The 17,828-nt window shown below is 44.7% G+C and overlaps 1 protein-coding gene across 6 annotated transcripts in view; it reads right to left on the bottom strand.

The window, feature by feature from the left end:
* zmiz1a (zinc finger, MIZ-type containing 1a) overlaps positions 1-17,828 on the bottom strand; it is a 107,449-nt gene that overhangs the window by 70,629 nt on the left and 18,992 nt on the right. For all 6 annotated transcript variants that reach the window (XM_084949337.1, XM_084949338.1, XM_084949333.1 and 3 more), the window contains exon 2: positions 8,816-8,931. The gene's annotated coding sequence lies outside the window, so the exon portion shown is untranslated. The remainder of the gene's footprint in view (positions 1-8,815; positions 8,932-17,828) is intronic.

Here is a 17,828-nt window from a genome sequence, read left to right as displayed (position 1 = left end):
ATCAAACAGTCAGAGAAAGGTCAACAAAGTTGAAACATTGAGAGCGCTCTCTAAACTGTACAAAATCTATCCATTTCCCCAGCCCACATCCAGCTCAGGTTGCACACATTCACTCCAGTCGGTGCAAACTCTCGACTTTTAGGATAACCACAGAGCCACCGTGCAGCCTAAAGCCTCGCTAATGCTCGTTCATCTTTGTTTTAAATATTCCATTACCTCACTCCAGGGCCATCTTGATTGTTGAAAAGCACATGTTTGTAATCAGATGACAACACTCCAACAACAGATGACTTCAATCAAAACAATCGATGGTCAAAAACACACCATGTTAGTAAAATGAAAATCCTTCCACTTGGTGCCTTTAACTTCTCTTCAGCATGTTAAATGATAGCAGCTGTTATGACTACCATTATCCAGTGTGAGAGGCCAAACCTTTTACTAAACAGCCGTCGGCGGTTTTTGACGTCTTAGCCTTCACATTTATAAACTGACAAACATTGAATATTTCAATAAAGACTAAACAGACCATCTAGGTTGACTTTTGGAAGTATTTCGGGTCGGCACGCTCTGTGCACAGCGATTTTCAGCTTCACACCGTCTCACTGTGCCTCCCACACTCACATTCTGTTGACCCAGGTAATTTAAAACCGTATGCTATTTTTATTTAATATTTCATGTAAATTGTGCCACCTACACAACGCTGACAGACTCGCCTGCCTACTACCATGTCTTCTCATTACAGCCTCTACAAGTTATTCTAAGATTAAACTAACCCTCTGCCATCAACCAGCAGCGTGTGCATGCTTAAAAGTTCTGCTTCTTCAAAATGTGGGTCATTATTCACTGTCTCTACTTATTAACAGTGTAAGATAGTAAAAATTCTGTTCTCACTGACTCCACAGGAAACAGCTTCAAATTTCTTGATAGTCCAAGAAAATAAAAGTGTCAAACCTTTTCGATGGTGACATCCTACATTGCTTTATTTTGAAAAATGTATGACTTCTCGTGTGATATCACCACACACTGTAGTTGTACACCATATTGGATGTGACTCAACCACTGGCTTGTAGGGGGGAAAATGTATTCCCCAACTGGTTGGTGGTGGTTTCTGGAGATTGTCGGATGCTTGCATTTTTTCGTGTTTCTCTGCAACTTCTTGCTAACTACTCAGGAAGTAAAGCCTGAAAAAGTGGCACACTTTCACCTTCAAAGTAAAAGATGAGTCTATGTGTTTCAAACTTTTGCTTTGAAAGCGAATCGTCTTCATTTCCAGTTTGGTTCTGACTTTCTACAGTTTCACTATAGCTCGGACAGTAGCTGCACAGTGTTTGTAGACAAGACCATCACTTCCATTCAAAGTAAAACCATAGCAATATGCTATGAACCAAAGCAACCAACACTTTTCTCTGGCAACAGGTGGCTGCCAGTTCTATGAAGTGACATGTTCATATGCCCGTGTGGCTGGGGCTTAGGTAATAATTTTCCCTCCAACAACCATTCGGTGAACCGGCGGTTGCCAGATGGTTGCAGATCAGTCTCTAAGCCTGTGTGAATGGGGCCTTGTTCGCTCTATTCTACATTGTGACTGTAGTTGTCCCACGTCCAAAATGTCACGTCACTTTGCGGTTACGTGTCTGCAAAACTTCAATACAGCAGTGTTCAGGCTGACCAAGAGAGACACTTCACAAAGCCTGTCATTCAACAAAGCATGAGCACACCAGCGCCGCGAAGCCGCTTTGAAAGGTGTGGCTCATCCAGGCTAATCTGGGCTTAGTCAAGGATGGGTATCATATTTTAACGGCAGTTTACTGATACTGTTTATCGACACGGTACTCTAGCTGCACTCCTATTCTCTCATTTGTGATATTTTTAGAAGAAAAACCATCAATCATCAGATATTCGTATCATGGTGAACCTGAAGATAACCACCTTCGGCTCTGCTGGTGTCCTTTACGCTTACTTAGCACTTAAGATATAAAGTTCTATATGTGCACTGTACACTCAATACAGTATACTAAATTTTGCTGAAGCTTTTGAATACTCTCTCAGATTCTGATCTAGTAAGTGTAAAGTCAGTCCTGTAGTGTAGTGGGGCACAGCATCCTTGCTGAGGAGGCTGCTGCAGTAGGGGTGTGCTTTTGCCATTTGGGGTTGTGCCTGGTCTTCAACCATGATCGGCAAGTCGGCATGCCAAAGCTACAACCACATAAAAGCAGTTTTGCTACAAATACAGGCAATGTAAATGTATGTAACACATATTTACTGACTAAAATTACAACATTAAACAGTGTGTTGCAAATATAGGCTTTACAGCGCTAATGATCTCGTTATCTTAACAGATAAGCTACACAACATACTGATTTCCCCAAAGTGTTCCTTTATCAGGGAAAAACTGAGACTTCTGACCAAACATCTGACTAAAACACTGCCTCAGTGAGGAGATATCAGGGGAAAGCAGATTCTAGATGTACTGACAGAGTGGAAGAGCTTTCAAGACAGCTGCTCTAGTTTCTCTCTGTCACTCTCGCTGACACACACACACACACCCCTGTGCGCACACACGCGCGCGCTCGCGTACACACTCCACTCCCTCTCTCCTTTTTAGCCAGTGACAGCAGGCACCCAGCGATGACACGAGGAGTGTCTCTGGCAGCCAGTAAGGCAGCACTAAACAGACAGAAATATCTGCTCTGACAGACGGACAGACCATCACCCAGTACGACATGCTTGCAGCTGTCACTGTTCTCACCGCTCCTCTTCCCCAGCCCTCTGGTTTGACTTTGCTTTATGTGATTCTCCCTCCACCCTGAACAGTGCTTCCCTCCTTTTCTCCTTCCTACAGCCATCATGTACGACACTAACGACCCCTCCTACGTTTGAGACATTGCGCTTGGCTCCTGTTGGTTTATGGCAAGAAGAGGAAGAGATAGAGATGGTCAAGGGGCGTGAAAGAGGAGCACCCTCTATGAGCTTTGGCCTCCACAGGTTTAGCTCTTTGCTCCTTTCATTTGGTCTTTCTTTTGCTCTTAAGAGTCGTGTGCTTTCACACAAGTATCTGTTCTCAATCTTTCTCTGTCTCTTTAGCTCGCTCTTTCTCAGTAACAGCCGTTCTCAATTAGGAGGGTTAGGGAGCGGAGCGGAGAAATAACTCAGCCTCTGGTATCTGGAGCTGCAAGGACCCGGAGATCAGCAGCAACAAGAAACCACCGCTGAGTCGAAACCTGGGCTGCGGAAACATGTTTGCACGGTTGTGCGTGTTGCATAAATCTGCGCTGTGTCAACAGGTTGTCAGTGACCTCTGACTTCCATATTTAAACACACACGAATATGACAGAGCTGCTAATGTTTTGACTGGCACATTCTCCTGGAGTGTGGAGCTCTTCGCCGTTCAATCTAAAGACTCTGGCTTTAAAACAATGGAAAATCATTCGCGCACAGGCAGGCACACCCATGGACCGAGTCTTCGCCCCATGGAGAGAGCTGCTTTAATTGCTTTGTTTCAATGGTCCCCTCTGAATGGGAGAGGAGCTGGCGGCTGCCGTTTACAAGACACATCTGCAGGTGTTGCATTTCAAACTGAGAAACTCAAGCTGTGAGAAAGAAAACATACGCTAACAATGACAGAAACATAGGAATATTAAGGCAGATTGTCCCTCTGTCTTTTCCTCTCTGTCACACACACACACACACATTGCAGGTGCAGCAATGTTCAGCAGTCCCCTCCAGGCCATTGAGGCACATCTGAGTGATGCCATACTCAAAACTCTCTTTACCTCTGTGTCTCCTTCTGTAAAAATACTGACTTTAATGTGAGACAATGTAAAACATAAGACCACACAAAGCCGAGGCACACTATATTTAGGAGGGGCTTGTCAAATTTTCAATGAGGCTCCAGCACTGTGTGATGCTTCCCGGTAAGAATTAAGAGTCAGATCAAAGCCACCTAACGTGGCTTCGGGTTAGGTTGGTGTATGTTTTAGATAATCTCTCCACAGCTGATACACTGCATGAAAAACTACTTTACTTTGTTGCCATACAGCCACTGCTGCACAGCAGCTTCCCCCCTACAGACTCCAAAGCTCATTTGGAGCATTTTTTCACACTTTTAATTTGAAACCTCGCGGAGCAGTGTCTCTATGAGAATCAGATCTGTTTGTTAGAGCTGGGAGTCGAGTAGTTTGGAGGATCTCGGGTAGCGTGTCTCCTAATTCACTGAAAGAAAGAGCAATCAGCTAAGCTTCAGATGGCACCCAACAGACGACAGATTCAATCTCCTTTCTTCGAGCGTCTCTATTGTGACGTTCCCACATGCTGGTGAGCACGCCGCGTTGCTCACATTACTGATAATCTATGCAAATAGGCCACAGATTGACTAGAATGTATCTAATTGAGAAACATATGTGTCACACTCAAAAATAATAATTCTTACATCTCCCAGTGTGCGTGTGTGTTTATTCCCCCCCCCCCTCTTTACTTTATTTCTGTCAGCATTCGTTCATTTATGCAGTTACATGTGACTGTGATGTTGGCGTCTTGCCGTTTAAAATGAGGACACGGTGTATCTTTTGTTTGTCGGTACAGCGCTGGGAGTATTCCTCGCTCTCACCTTCTCTCTCTCTCTCGTTGTGAACCCTTCTGCGGCATCGCAGGAACGTCCTGGCCATTATGAGAAGCCATTAATGAGTGCGTGGCGTGGCGTGTTGTGATGCGCGGCATATTACAGCCATTCATCAGAGTCAGGAGACACTTGACAGGCGACAGCCAACAGGTTGTGTAATCATATAACACAGCCGTGTCAGGTCTGCCACAGCTCCGTGTCCCATTCAGGCCTCTAATGTTGTTTTCCTCTGGGTAATTGACAATACCAGACAGAGAGACCCAGTGATGGATAACATAATGGACCGACAGGCACACAAAGATGGCGGCCCACCGCCAGAGTGATGTCATTTCAATTTATATCAGCTTTTGGAGATATCTGCAGCAAATTTGTGCTTCTTAAAGCTTTGGTCTGCTTTTCCTTCTTCTTGGGTTTGTAATTACTGAAATGGGGCAGCACAGCGATCTCACGAAAACGAGAACTTCAGCAATGTAGTAGCTCGTGCGGCTACTACTACTACGGCGATGTACCCTTGACCTTGACCTTGAACACAGTGTGGTGAAAACCCATTAGGTGATTACTGTGTGCAGGTTTCACTATAATTTGACGGACACTACAGGAGGAATCAGGTGATAAAGAAGGCAAAAAACATTATTAATCATCCTGATCATGTTTTGTGATCCGAGATCAAGAAGTTGCTCTCAGTGCAGAACAAATAGATACTTAAATCTCTCATTCCCTCAGCTATTAGATCGCTTAACTCTTGACAGGGGTTATTTAGTTTGACTTCTTTTAATGATTGCTCATTTTAGACACATTTCTTTCTCAATCTATTTCTTTTCTTTGGGTTTTTTAAATGAGTTTTACTATTTACTGCTCTTTGCCGACCAACCTCTTTGTTTGACACACCTTGACACTCAACAGTGTTTGTGGTTAGTGTTTCAGGTTTGTACGTTGTATGCCTATAATTAGGTAGGTTGTGATCAATAAAGTGAGTTGAAAATGGAAAAGTGCCAGTAAAACAACAAATACGACGCTGAACTTGAGCACAGTTTCGGTAATGACTGATTACTGTTACACTTGTAAGTTTGACTGAATCCTGTGCAAGGAGTAGCAATTCTTGTGAACTGACACCAGAGGCCTCGTCATGGCGTGAGCTCAGCCGTCCACATGAGCTAGTAAGAGAATTTCAAAACAGCAGAAATCCCACCCTGAGAGCTTCCTGTTTCATAGTGACTGTAGAGAATGATACGTTAGCAGAATGCTGGTGTTTTAAAGGCAAAGTGAAACGACAGCTGTATTGTTTCATTCCAACCAAGAGTGTGGCTGACTAAACTAAACTAAAATAAAATGTTGGCCTTGTGTGTTTAGAAGCAGGCGTCGAGCTTAAGTTTGTTTTTTGTTTGGAAGGAGTTCAGAAGTTCGTGCACTTCCTATCTGGTCGTACCTGTATAAATACCTGCCTGCTCTGCATACCTGTTTGCGCCCCACCCTTCCTCCTCTGTGTCTGCTTGTCTTCCTCTTTTGCAGGTGCTAAGAGGATCTGCCTAGCTAGGGAGCTCTTACATGCTTTCCCCAAAGGGCAAATACTGCCCTAGATGGTTGCTCTTCATCTGTTTAAGCATTTTTTTAAAGTATTTGCGTCCTTTCCTACCAAATTTTCCATCCCAAAAACCGATTTCCTGAGATCTGCCTAGGACCATCTGATGAGCGCCCTCTAGGTAAAGCGCAGATCGTTTCATTTAAGTGAGACCAGGTGAGAATAACTCCAGGGAGAGCCAGATTATCTAAACCCTGTTATCTAAATATAGAGCTAAAACTCAAAGTGAGCAGTAGTAACACAGAAAGAGTTAGAAAGTCAAAGCTGAAGCAGGAATTCTGTTTGTAAACCACAATGACTGTTTAAAGCGGTTGGCCAGAGTCATAAATATGAAAAGCGAGACAAATATCATCTTTATCCATTAAATAAAATCATTAAAACCATTGATCCAAGTTATTGTGGTGATTAGGTCTAAAGATGACAAAGTTAAAGCAATTACAGTGTACCAGCAGGCCATCTGACGCTCAGGAATGTGCGTCTCCTACTCTGCACAACTCCCAGCTCCGTCAGAGAGGAAGAGGTGGCCCTGAGGCTGTGTTAGACATTGTTAAGGATAGCAAGTATCCTCACACAACCTGTTCTGCTCTGTCCCTAAGCTGGAGAAGAGAAGACAATGTTCTCTCTTATCCTCCCACTCTCACCGCTTCATACCTCTGCTTGTTTGTGAAATGCCTCTTGCAGCACAAAATCCAAAAACGGCCAGCTTGTGCGTGTGAAAAACAGGGCGTAAGATGTTAACCACAATGAAACTCACCATCAAGGATAAAAATAAACACCCCCTGTCTTTTGAATATCATCACTGTCTCCTAAGCTGGAGGTAAAACTCCTTAGAGAATAATAGTTTTGATTAGACTCGCTGTCTGTCATTGTGTCTTCGTCTTGCCTTTCTCTCACCCCTTCACATATAGTCGATGTACAGTATACGCACTCAAAAGAAAAAAGAAGATGGGAAGAAAGGGACAAAACAGAAAAGGCGAGAAAAAAAGAGGAGGGTGTAGGACACTGGATGGCGGAAAAATAAAACACGAATGAAAAAGGAACGCCGAGAATGGGATCATAAATCTGTCACAACAGAATGGGTGAGAGGCCTGGAAGACCTAAAAGGGCTTATGTCATTGTTTTCCAAAAAGCTCTGTTTTCCTTCTTCACATGTACACAGGCCCCGCAGCTACGCTGTAACCCTGTGACGCAGAAAATTTCCCCTTTAGTGTGGTCACAAACTGAAGGAGTCCACCTAACCACTGCGAACAAAACGCACTCCTCCTCTCTCCTAAATCTCAGCTTCATCGCCTCACAACGGCCGCATTGTTCGACCTCAACAGTGGCCACGCTGTGCGCCGCTGACGTTAAAAAGGCGTGCAGTTAGAAGCTACGGGGATAAATACTCTTCAGTAAACAGCAACAGTCTGTAACGTGTTTGCAGCAATGATAGGCTTTCTAAACAAATTAAGCCAAAGCGGCTCTACGTTACTCATCCTGGCCGGCTGTCTGGCCAAATTCTGTCTCCACTGCACAGTTGTTTGATCAACTGTTTGTGCCGAGTCTATGTGTTAATGTGAGGGAGGGAGAGAGGAAGAACAGATATGAGTCCACGGGCTTGAGCTGAGACGAATACAGCACGACAGCCACAGGGAGAAGCAGTGAAACTAGTCTTCCTATACTTTCATGTGTCTGCAGTCATGTGCTGTCACATTCGGAAGCTCTGTTCTTTCTTTCGCTGTGCATTACTTGTCAGTCTGCTGATGGTCGGCGTGTGTGTGTGTGTTAAACCTGTCACTTTCTGCACTCTGAAGTCCGTGTCCTAATCGCTTTGGCTGATCCCTGCTAGTCGGGTGTGTACAGTATTTGTGTCGGGCTGGCTATATGTGCACACGAGTGTTTGTGTGCAGGGCAGATGCTCCCAAAGCATAGCCTTTGCTCAGCATTCACATACACACACACACACACACACACATAGTATTAAGGAAGATTACCTTGCACTTTATTTATTTATTTGCTTCCTAAACTGCCCCCACCCAACTCCCAAAGCCCCCTCCCCCCCCCTCCCCCTCCCCCCAAGTCATTTTTTCTTAATCCCTGGTGGAAAAGAAAACGGGAGGCAAATAAAGAGTGTAATATTGGAGCACTACAGACACTACAGACCTACTTTTTAAATGGCCGATAAATTTTCAGATTTAGGGCAATGAAAAGTGCACTAGACCTTTGAATGGGAGCCACAATAAGGTCCCGGTAAGCTCTTTTAAAGTACAGTGTGCCCTACTATTACTGTTTGTCACTACAAATCTCTTTCGAGCTAGACTGTTTGTTTGTTTTTGGAACTCAAAGGTTCTTGAATCATAGCATGTTTTTTTAATGATTTCTCATTTTGACACTGGCCACAAGCATCATGGTGGGGATTTTATTTTAAAGCAAAGCCTGCACAGCGCCTCATAAACAGCAGCTGCAGACTGCTTCCTTAGCTGCCAGCTCAGGAGCGTCCAGTCAAACCAGCCGCATCACTCCCTCACTTTTTCTCTGCGTGCCAAGTCGGCTCCAAGTCAGGAAGAAAAAGGAGGCAGGATTGATTCAACCAATGTGCACAATCGATGAGATGCGGAATGAGAGAAAGATCCGTTTACCTGCGTGAACCTTGACCTCGGTGGTAGTGCCGCTGTGGTCGCCACCCCCTCCCCCGCCCCGCCCGTCATGTATTCCTCACGCAGGGTCCCTCGCTGACCTCTCCTTAAGTGGCGATCTGAAGGGAAAGCGAGACAGAAGAAGAAGGCTGTTACATTTCTTTTAATGGAAAGCCAGTGAGAGCCTGGTTCAGACAGAGGACAAATGTATCACAGAAAACAAAAAAATGCACCGAGTTGAAAAATGTGTGCGGGAAGCCATGAGGGAGTTTGCTATACTGCCCCATTTACTCTACCTCCTAACCCTGCCGGAGAGCCAATGAACCAATAAACAGCTGCACCACCAATCACACTACCGTGCGTATATACTGCAGCAGCAGTCCTGTGTAAACCCCCCACCACCCCCATCCACGCGACCCCACCACCCCCACCCCTGCTGCACAGGAACAATGTCCTTCCTAAAGGTTATCAGCAGCCTGCTGCTTGGTCAGCCCTCATTCTGAATCCATTACACACAGAGCATCGAGATTCACTGCCTTAATACACCTCTCTTAGTCTCTCCTCACTGCTTCACTGCGCCCTTTACAGGCCGATACAAATCCAGCGTAGGCCCAGAACACACACACCAGAACACACCAATTTACACGGGTTTTGAGATTAGCCTATCAGAACTTTTCCTTTCTGTCTCTGTGATTGGTACAAATTTTATCACCACAGAAGCTGTGATGATGAAATGTAATACTATGCTAGCCCCTACCATTGACCACCGATGTCCAAATGCTCCAAAACTGACTTTGTCATACAGTTTGATTTATGGCCAAATAACTTTGAAACTAACCACATCCCCGCCAGCCTCAGCTGTAGTCTGTGTTTGATGTAAAACAGCAAATGTTGCTTAGTATAAAAAGCTAACAGACTAAATCATTTCGGCGTCCTGCAACATTACTGCAATAAAGTTTATAATAACTGACAATAATAGTCCCCCAGGAAGATACACAATCCCCCTACTTCCTCCTGTGTTTCTTCACATGCAATCTGGTCAAGAAGTAGAATAAGTCTAAAAACTGCAGTTTAGAGTCAAAACGCAGACAGCTAAAATCTTGTTAAAAGTCTGGGGATCCAGAAGTGTATGGTTGATTGATTTCTCTTAGATCACTTTTGTTAGTGTCCATATTTTGCAAAAGTTTGAAAACAGGAGTTTTGCTTCAATCAGCAAAAATCAGCACTCTTTGTCCTGGCAGCAGATGTTAGCTGAAGCTATAATAAAAGGAATAAAATGACTGAAATGCATAAAAGATAACACCATGTAAAAAACAAACCAAAAAAAAACACCTAAAATCGCTGATACCAATATTGAGAGAACAACAGACATATGGTTGGAAAAGCGGTGGTCACTACCATCCATATTTCCTGTCTCTCTTTACTATTCCCATCAATAAAGGCACAAAATGCATGTGATGCAATGGCAGGCACCTCATACATCACGGCACCTGCTCGTTCATTTATTCCATGATGGGAAGGGAACATACTGAAGACTATAATGTGAGAAGGGGGTGGGGGGGGGTGGGGGTGGGGGGGGGGGGGGGGGGGGGAAATGTGTGCTGATTTTGGACAGAGTCCAAAAAAGAAGAGGACAGGGCAGAGAAGAAAGCCATAAATACGCAGGGAGGCGAGCAGGTGTTTGAGAAATATGATTTGCGGGGGTCTACGTAGCACGCGGTGCTGACAGGTAAGCCTATTAGGTTGCTATTACCCAGCTATAACATGCACCAGTGTTTAAAGGTGATGGGTTTAAGAGAGAGTTAAGCTAGCCATACATTTAGTTTTAAAAATGCAGCAACTACATCATTACTAAGCTGGTTTCACATTGATTTAATTCACTGCGTCGCCTTTTTTTGTTTTTTCCGAGCTGACATAATTCGGCAGCCGTGAAAGAAATACGTGTTTCGCTTCGCTTGTTGAATAAAAAACAAGCAAACAAACAACAGCAAGCTTGTTTTATTGCAGTAGATGTTAGGTCTGATTCGACTTTAGAGAGCAACACCAGGTTTTTCTCTTTTTCTCTCTCTCATATTCTGAAAACGACATTAGCCTTCACATCCAAAAGAGTGCAAGAGAGAGCTAAACACTGAGATGGCAGTGCATTTCTGCGCATTGAAAACTGCCAGGGAGCAATCAGTGAAGAATGCAAACGTTTACAAGAAACCCAATGCACTAGAACATGGAGATCTGCAATCGAATTTCACTTGAAATACTGCACGAGAGACACAAGACTGCGAGAAAATTGCTACCACTTGAGCAGCACACTACAGATGGTGTTGAGAGCAACACAGCACATAGCAATGTGTTCTTTAATAACGCGGTGAATATTGCAGTGAAAAGCTGAGTAGCTTCTGCAGACTCCTGCTTTTTTTTCCCTTTCCTGTCAGAAGTGTGAACTCTTTCATCCAGGATATAAGAGGCTGCGGTAAAATCCTCAAAGAGACTAATCGCGTTAAATGAGGTTTGTGTCTGTATCCATGACTTCTGAGTGTGCGTGTGTGTGGGATGTCAGGGGCTGGAGTGAGGGAGGTTGTAGGTGCCTGTGAGCGACTACAAATTCTTGTCACCTTTGAATCTAAACTCTGTCCTGTCTCCGCTCGAGTCAGCCGTCTCCTGTTTTCACTCGGTTAATGCTTCAGTCCTGGTAACTGTATCAGTTGATCGGGGTGTACATTTACGGAGACACGAATACATTTTCTGTGGTCTTAAAAGTGATTCAGTTTCTGCAGATGACAAAGCCTAAGTTTGCCTTTTAAAAGCCTTTAACACCACCACATTTACTTTGGCTTTCTGGAGGGGAATCCTCGCCTCAAGTGGCCGCTCGTACAGTTCAGCTCATACAGACGCATTGATACAGAAGCATGTGCACAAGCACGCACACATATGCTATGCATCGAAATAAAAAAGCAGGAGAGCTTTAAAAGCAAACCTCATCTTCCTTAAAACAGCCAGGGCTGTCCCTGGGTGTCTTAACACAACTCATCAACTGTTAAACCAGAGAGAGAGGCAGAGCAGTAAAAATCAATGCCCCCAGCACTGCAAACAGCAGTCAATTATGTTAGTTGGAAGAGGAAAGAGCGAGAATTTGCAGCAGTGTCTGGAGAGGTAAGGAGAAAGAAATGGGTGGAATCCAAGGAAGGAAGGAAGGCAGGAAGGAGAAAGTCCATCTTAAGCTAAAAGCAGCAGGCTAATATATGTAATTGATTACCTCTATGCAAATAGAAGAACTTTAAAAAAAAAACACCGACTGCAATTTAAAGCAGGAGCAGAGGCTCTGAAAATCGATTGACGCCATGAGCGAGAGAAGCCATTTTCCTCTAGCCAAGATAAAACACTTTACTACGAGCTGTCAGATACTTATCAGGAGGAAATTAGCAGAGGAATACCATTTTCCCAAAACAAACAGGTCAAGTGTTTCTCCTCTTTTGAGTGGCCTGTCCCACGCTTTCACCGTCTCCCGCTCTGATATCATCATCTGTTATTTCCTCCTGTTTAAATGCCAACAGTAAGGGAGCCAGGGCTGTATTTCATTCAAACAGATCATTTGTAATAAAAGGGGGGGGGAAGCCCCACGCACGCAGGCAGGCCTTGTGCATCGGCAGTAGCCGTCTGTTGTTTGAAACAGAGAGGATGAGGTCTCCGGTTTTGCCTCAACTCCCGGGAGCGACCCCAAAGCCTGCCAGCACCCGCACGCACTCGCTGACGCAAGTCCGTCCTTAATCTACGAGCCCGATCTCACCAAAACAATATCTGAGTTTCTGGCCTGCAGTCGGTGTTACTGGCTGAAAAAAACAGAGAGAAAACAAGAAAGAAAGAAAACAGACAGAGAACAGAGCACAAAGAGATGTCGAGGCAGGCAGCAGCCCACACAAGACAACTTTGGTGGAGAGAGAGAAGAGGCCAGCTCGGCGTCAACATCAACACCGGTTCTGCAGTCACTGCTCAGCAGGTAATTATGATAACAACGTGTTCCCTAGGCGGCCTCTCTCTGATTTAGTTTCCAAGCACTTACCCTTCCTAAAATCTCCCCCCTGATAACATCTGATATGATTACAAAGTCGAGATCCCTTTCAAAGAGCGCCCACTTATGTGCCTTTAATTTGGTGTACACTAACTTTCCCTCTTGTGACTACTCATTGAAGCTTCTCGTCTTATTGTGTACGCCTAGTTAAGATGTTGCACCCTTTGGATTGTCATAACATTTCGGAAAATGCAGTGACATAAACGAACCTCACCTACCGACACCATCCGTTACGGAGCGCGCCACTTGCTTTCTATTACCTTCCACTGTAAACACAGCTTTGCCGCATGGGGAAATACGCCATTTCATTGTGTCTGTTAACATCCAGTTTTAGCAGTGGGAATTCGGCCCTGAATGGAATCAACCGAGCTGACCCTGTGATTACCTCTGCGGTGCGGCATTTTCCTTGGCTGTCATCACAGCCGACCCTTTAAACGGCCAGAGCTGCTCTGCAACAGAGGCTAGGCTGTTGACATACTGAAGACATTTAAGATAATCCCGGAGATGTCTCTGTGATTTCCAAGATTACATCTTCAAAGGGGAAATGCGCCCGGCAGCCTGTACTTGAAAGGGAGAGAGATTCGGAGGGCTCTTGTTCTGAAGGAGGGGGTGGAATAGCTCAAGAATGCAATCATGGTTTTGGAGTGGAATAAGGCCTGTCCTGGCTAGCTAAGCTGGCAGGAGGGTGAGAGGATAGGAGGGGAGCGTGGCGAAGGAGAATCAAACCTGAGAGAGAAAACACACCTGTCGGAAGGGGACAAAACACAGCGGGGCTGAGACAGAAGTCTCACCTGTGCGACCAGACCTGGGCCTGCCTTGTCAAGTTGTCAAGTTGAGATTAAATAGTTATTCATTTCCTCCACATGAACCAACTTTTTTTGTCTAAGAAAACAGACCTAAATGCTTCAAAGTGTATACTTTTATATTTGATTGTGTCATAATGCTGAGGTAGAAATCAAAGCTTCTCAAGCCTGAAGGATACGGTCGTTGCTAACCAGGTTTGGGACAAAATATTGCTCTGGTTGTTGCGTAGCAAATTTCTACTCAAGCACTTTATACACTAGAAAGCAACTTGGGGTTCTGCCCAACGATTTGGAGCAGTCAGGGATCGAACCACCAAACTCCTGAGGTACAGACACGCTTAATATGGCTGTGATATACCGATATATGCTCACACTTCCTCTTGTGATATGTGTGGAAACACTCACTACTTCATGGCTTCTTGTAGAGGCAGAAATCAACCTAATGCAGCTAATACAATAAAATCAACCTTTACTTTGTTGCCACATTGTTTCGTTTTTATGCAACAAAACACTGAACTACTCTTTCCAGTCCTCTTCACAATAAAAGTCCAACAGAAATAACACTGGTACTTTTTTTCTGCTCCCTTATTTTCAATGGGTCACTGCATGTTTGATTTGGCACAGATTTTACACCTCACATTTATCCAGGCTTGGAACCAGTTTGTGTCTCTTCCTGGTCTCAAACCAGGGATCTTTTATAAGTATGATAAGCCTGTTAACCACTATGCTATGAACTCACTATAATTAAAAAAAATAATAAGTGAAGTTAGTTGTGGTGGAAACACAAAGAACCTCATGGGGGAAAACAAAGAAAAGCAAAATGATATCATACGCAAACACTAACACCACAGTTCAGTGAATACATAATTTGTTTTTCTTCAGTTACACAGATCATAAACTACAAGAAATGAGTGTATTGTGATGTGTTGAGATTGCAGATTTGCTTAAGCTGGGAGCAACGTGGGAACAGGAGACCACAGGACGTGAATGATATTTGGCAACTTCAAGTGACTACAGGTGAAATAACTTCTAGGCAAGCAACTGGAGCATCTACCAATGAGAGGATAGCATTTATTGACAGATGATTTGGACGTAAATACATTAGAGACTCACGTAGGCAAACAGAAACTGGAATCTCCACAAGCGACGTAGACGTCGCTTTAGTTTTCATGGGGATATATCGCAAGCTATCCTGTAACTCCTGTCCATATTTCCAGTTCTGACCCACTGATTGGGACCCCCTTCTGTGATGGTTACTTTGAGGTTAAATAAAGCCAGTTTCCCAGTGGATCCACTGACACACCTCTCAGTTAAAAAAAATTGAATGCCCTGACTGCTAGATGCCATTTGTTTTATATCTGATCATGCATGTAGATGCGCTATTGGAAAGGAAGCTTTAGGGGTTGTCTCCTTTAGTCTTGAAGACTACAAACCAAAGTACAACTAAACTGGGGCTAGGAGCCATGTACTTTCTGCGGTATTTTAGAATCCACCTGAACTTTACAATGAACTGAATGCTGGCAAATCTCAGTCCCTGAGTCACTTAATCACTTGAGAAGCGTTTTAAATGTCTTTATACCATTTGTTTTTTGAGTGCAGATATTTGCAGAATATACTAGATTGAGTCCACACCATCAAAATCTGTTACAAACGTCATTATCTTCGGTCCATCCACTCATGGCGCATTCAAGTAAAGTTAAGAGGGCAGATTTGTCCTCTGCACACGACCCGTTCTGACAATGGAGGACTTGGGCGCTGTAACTCCAGCGAACATGACTTCCTGTGCAGCCTCCAGGCAACTCTCTCCCACAGAGTGTTTACTGCATCATCACAAAGCATTTTTAGATCCAGTGTATGACATGTGCAAGCAGCCGTGAGCCGCTGCATCTACGCAGAAGACCCGAAAGAGAAACGGTAAATCGAATGCGCCACGTCAAATTAATTAGGAAGTATTAAATAAAAGCAAGAAATTATGACTCATATCTGCAACAAATGTCAGCAGTGACGTCCTGTGTGGCTGTGAGCACCTCTTAATGACTCATGGAAGCGTTCACTAATGTGGCTCTGACGGACATTAAAATCATTCAGCGGGATTCTTTCCGGTCGCTGACCGGCATTGTGATAACATCGGGGTATTTTAACACAGCACACGAGGAAGAGCTGTGAATAACAGAAGTAATAATGGCTATTTAACACCACACAGAGTGGCAGGCAAAAACCCAAATGCGTGTGCTTCCTCTCAGCTGGATTGATGACATCATCGGGACCAGAGCCCAGAGCTGGGATCAAAAAGCACAGAGTGAGGCCTGCCTATTACCAGCTGCACATACTGTACAGCATGAGAAGGCACAAACATCCAGTCAAAGAGGCACACAAGTCACACAACCACCAGAAGGCTATTTATGAGCCGCGGAAGAAAGGGAGACAGAGGAAAACAAATCTGTCATCAGCAGGAGGCTGGGAGTGAGTAGACGAATCGGCTGAATCATAACTGCGTCTCGCAGAAAGGAACTTATTTTAGAATGAGCACCGATAAACTGCTTTACAAGTGTAGGCAGCATTAGGTACAGTATGTTTCCCCTCAGTGAGCTCTGCATCGAGGGCCCCTCCTCGCTTCTCCAGCCTCACTGGCCACAGTTGAAAAATTAATGCAGCAAACTGACAACACTTAGGGCCTCCCTCCCTCTCGCGCTCACTCTCTCTCGCTCTCTCCCCTTCCTCCCCATGTACCAAACAGGATCAATTACCAAAGCAGGGCTCCACTCAGCAGCGCTAAAGAAACAAGAGGCACTCTCCATCACAGCTGCGTGTGAGCGTGCACATGCAAGCATATGTTTGTGTGGTTCGGGCGGCTTATGATGAGCAGAAAGAGGAGGAGGAGGTGGTAATAGTCTGTTTGCTTCTCTAATGACAGCAGCAGAGTGGATTAGTGAGCCTCCTAACCCTTCAGCATCACTCCTCTGAGTGGAGCTTGTAAATAACCAGTTATGGTCAGTGGGAGAAGGAAAGAAAAGATGGAGACACCGAAACTAATAAGCTAACAAGCGCTAAATATGTGAATGTGCAAGCATTTTTTTTTTCTTCGTGCACCTTCATTTGTATGCAGGTGGAGATTTCAAGGAGTTCCATTTCTACAACATCAGCCAAGTTATTCAAATGCAGCACATCTGACTGGAGAGGATAACATAAAGAAAGGCATCAGCAGAAATGGCAGCAGGCAGTAATCCCCCAGCCAGGCCACTTGTGTTTGCCACGCAGGCAGGCAGCGCTGTCAGTGGCAGCACCCATACAGGCCTTATCAGTGACAGCCACAGGGCTATTCTAATAACCCCGCTGATGCTCTGCGGTGCAGGGACAGACGGGGAGATGAGCATGCAGACAGACAGGCGGACAGGTTTCACTTCCCGCATAAAGAAAGAGCCTGAGAGCCAGGTATCACCTCGTGCCTGTGTGTGCTCGTGTGTTTGTGTATGTGGAAAACTTTCTAACATGTAATGCTCTGACAGCTTCATACATGCTGTCACTGTCGTCTGAATACGCTACAAGGTTGACCAGCCCACCTATTAACCCCGCACACGTGCCCACTTTGCATTTACGACAACGTTCTCTAAACGCAAGCGTGCTGGTTTTGCAGCCCCCGGTAGGCGCGTATCTGTCTCCGGCATCATTATCACCATTCAAAAGGTCAAGCACAATGCTTCCAGCCTCTTCTTTGTGATTTATGCCTTTGTGCTATTAACTCTCTTCCCATTACTCTCCATCTGTAAATCTAATCACACTCCCTCACTGTTGCAGCGCCTGGTGCTCTCAGGACAGAAGCCGCGGCCGACGGGAAACAGCTTATGTAAATACAACACTGTTGACATAAGACGAGCAGTACACGGTGCCTCGCTGCTATGATGAGACACGCCGATTAGCGTCCAGATAAGAACAGCTACCGCTTTATTGTTCTTTCTTTTCATTTGCTGCAACTGTTCTTTGGTATCTTTTAAAAATCCCGACATCTTAATGTTTATTTCATATCTACAGGATCATTTCCCTGAGCTCACCTTAAGAGACTGAGGTGCTGCTGTTAGTAAAAAGACCAAAAGAACAACAAAGAAATGCAGGCGCAGTGCTGCGGGGCTCCATTTGTAGTCAATGAATAACT

Source organism: Perissodus microlepis, chromosome 13 (genome assembly GCF_051167445.1).
Source record: "Perissodus microlepis isolate ML-2025 ecotype Zambia chromosome 13, ASM5116744v1, whole genome shotgun sequence".
NCBI lineage: Eukaryota > Metazoa > Chordata > Actinopteri > Cichliformes > Cichlidae > Perissodus > Perissodus microlepis.
The sequence above is the reverse complement of the archived record's forward strand: the minus strand, read 5'-3'. Positions and strand labels throughout refer to the sequence as shown.